Source organism: Nannospalax galili, unplaced genomic scaffold, assembly GCF_000622305.1.
Source record: "Nannospalax galili isolate Female #2095 unplaced genomic scaffold, S.galili_v1.0 scaffold540, whole genome shotgun sequence".
NCBI lineage: Eukaryota > Metazoa > Chordata > Mammalia > Rodentia > Spalacidae > Nannospalax > Nannospalax galili.
This window is the reverse complement of record NW_008348613.1, coordinates 3,963,899-3,967,403: the sequence shown is the minus strand read 5'-3', so window position 1 is coordinate 3,967,403 and position 3,505 is coordinate 3,963,899.

Sequence of the window (3,505 nt, the reverse complement as noted above, 5' to 3'; positions counted from 1 at the left end):
GAGACTCAAGCCTTCAAGTTTAGGTCTGCTTCTTTTTGTGAACTTTATATGTCTTTGTGGTTTATTTTTTGGCCATGAAAAGCTGGTTCCTCTAAGCTTCAGGTTCTCTCTTTTGATTTTATAGTGGAGTGGCCAGATTGGTTTTGTCTTCAGGAGTTCCCACAGAGGCCCAAGTCAGATGAGGTTCAGATGCTCTCAGGCTTTCTCCCAAGGTCTAGATCCCTCCAAGAAAGATTTTGGCCTCAGGAATTTGGGGGCTGGACTGGCCTGGGAGACGGAGCCAGGAAAGATGCTAATCTAGGGCAGCTGCTTGCCATGCCACCCAGAGATGCAAAGGAAGATGGGGGCAGGAAGTGACCCCAAGGGCTCCTGGGAACTGCACTGAAGAGCTGGGTTGGTCTGGATGCAAAGGATCAGGAAGAGGAAAGGTCAGCCCCAGTGTCCAGGAAAGAAGCTGGCAGTGGTGCAGGCCCAAGGAAGCAGAGGTAGGTGAGGGCCGGGCCAGGCCCAGAGGTAGTGCTCCTGGGGACCTAAGAAGGAACTGAGTTGCTCTGGATGCAAAGGATCAGGAAACATTGGTGGTTCCCCAGGTGTCTGGGGCACCAAGAGAAAGAATGGGACAGGACCCAAGCTAGGAGGAGAGACAGGCTGGGGAGATGGGAGGGTGAATGTGGCTGGGGGAGTCAAAGCTCTGAGGGCACTATTGACTTTCCCCAAAGAGAGTTCTGTGGGTTTGAGAGAGTGCTACACTCCATGTTTTTAACATACCCTCAGAAACTACTAGAAGCTAGCCATACCCAATCAGTATCAATGAACTGAATTTCATTTTTAGGGTAGAGGCCTTTGTACTCAAATACCTACTAAGTAAATCCACATAGACATATTGTATAAAGACATTTATCTATGTAATGTTTTTATTATTGTTTCACACTTTCATACAGTTGTATGTTGGTTTCCAGTCCTTTTTACCCTCATTCCCCTTCCTCATGCTCTTCATTATCGTGGTGGCACACTGCTCAATAAGTCCCAACTCCTTCTGCCTTCTTTTTGTGTGTGACTCAATGATTTAGTTATGTATCTATGTGAAGGTGGGAGATTATTTAATGAACAACTTACTTGTGGCTACACCATTGAAGAAAATGACACTCCTCCCCTAGCAAGAAAGATATCTTCTGGATGTATCATAGGTGTTAAACTCGTGAACTCAGTGTAGCTGTGGTTATCTGCACAAGACTTGCACAAGATTGAGCTTGTCAAACTATTTAATTTGTTCAGAAGAAAACATTGTTGTCCATTCTACATTGTGAAAAAAAAAAGTGATAGAAACATCAGACAAGAAAACAATCACTGTTCTTCCCTCAGTGGCTTTCCTTCTCCCAGGGGCACATACAGGCCATGTTCAAGTCAAGTACTAGGTTTCTTCCAGAACTTAATATTCTGTCATTGCCATATCCAACAGTCAGGCATAAATTTTCAAAAATGTTACCAAATATGTTTGCTTTCCTCCATAAACACAACCATCACAACAACCCAAACTACTCATTCTCCAAGAAATGGCTGTAGATATTAGTGACCCTGTAAGACATTTGCAACATATACATTTGAAATTATTCACTATGTGTTTTATGTGTAGTGTTTATTATATGTGTATTTACACATAAGAGTGTAATATACACTTTTGGCATTTGTTTTTCAGTAGTATCTTGCAAATTACCTGTCTTAGTTTGTTCTCTATTGCTGACAAAACACTCTGACCACTACCAACTTGGGGAGGAAAGGGTTTATTTGTCTTACATCTCCCAGGTCGAACAGTTCATCAGGGAGCCCAAGGAAGGAACTCAGGGCAGGAACCTGGAGGCAGGAGCTGGAGCACAGGTCATGGAGGAATACTGCTTACTGGCTTGCTCCCCTGGCCCCTGCTCAGCCTGCTTTCTTATGCAACACAGGGCCACCTTGCCCAGGGATGGCACCACCCACAGTGGGCTGGGCCCTCCCACATCACTCAACAATCAAGAAGATGCCCCTCAGACATGGCCACAGGCCAGTCCAATAGAGGTAATTCCCCAATTGAGGGCCCCTCAACCCAGGTGTGTCAAGTTGACACTAAAGCTATCCCGCACATTACCCTTTGAACTATTGCAATGTATTGTGTTAAGAGTTTATCATTATTTATTAAAGTTATGAAAATAATGGACACATATTGTGAAAACTGCAGCAATCTAGGATATATGGAGTCACAAATTAGACATATTTTACTTATTTATAGTTTTTCACAAATAAATTTAACTTTAAATGATGTATTTATTACCTTTATCATATTCTAATACCATATACTGTTCTTTTCACATGAAAGATGAGGTAATAAATTAAAAACTGCCGTTTTTCTTGATTCTATCTTTTCCTGCTTCATATGTCAGCTTTGGTCATCTATATCATGCTTTTTGCAACGTCAACAGTAATATTTACCAATATATACATTTCAATCACTGTCCTAGTTAGCTTCTGTATTGCTGTGATAAAACACTGACCAAAACTAACTTAGAGAGGAATGGGCTTATTTCATCTTACAGGCTTCAGTTCATCATTGAAGAAAATCAGGGCAGGAACTCAAGGAAGGAGCTGAAACAGAGTCCATGGCAGAAGTGTGCTTACAGGCTTCCTCTGGCTTGCTAAGCTTCCCTTCTTATACAGCCCAGACCCACCTGGCCACACATGACACTATGCACAGTGGACTGGGCCCTGCTACATCAATTATTAATTGAAAAAATGACCCCCTTACATGCACACAGACAAATATGACTGAAGACATTCTTCAACTGAGGTTCCCTCTTCCCAGATGTGTCACGATGACAACAGAAACCAACCATGACAATTTCCAAGTCTACTAGCTTCCTTTAAATTCTCAATTTCCTCTTAAAGCCTAAGAACAGTAACTGTATTATGTTCACATTTGAACATCCTTTCTTTCTTCCTTTTCTTTTATTTATTTGTGAATTTCATACATAAGTACAATGCACTTTGATTGTATCCACCCCTCCCTCTCTGGCTTCAACTCTTCCTACTACCTTCCCACATCCTTCTCAGTTTCCTGTTCAGGGACTTACCCCTGGAGATGTTGTCTCCCATGCTCTCTTCAGCCATCACCTGCCTGTAGCTCCTCATCTAGGGATGGAGCCTTGTGAATCCTTCCCCCATCCATGCTGGAGTGTTGACTGCTGTGGTTTATGCAGGTTTTGCGCAGGCAACCACAGCTGTTGAGAATTCATAGGTGCAACTGCAGCCCTCCCACACCTGGTCTCTTAAAATCTTCATACTCCCCCTTCTTCTGCTGTTTCCTGAACCTTGGGTGTTGGGGTTTTGTTATAGATGTCCAGTATGGGAATGGGTACTCCACAGCCATGTATTCTCTGAACTTCAGCCAGTTGTTCAACGCAAGAGCTGAGAATTGCACAACTCTATGGGTATAAGGATAAGTATTTAGAAAGCAGTTGAATACTGTAACAGT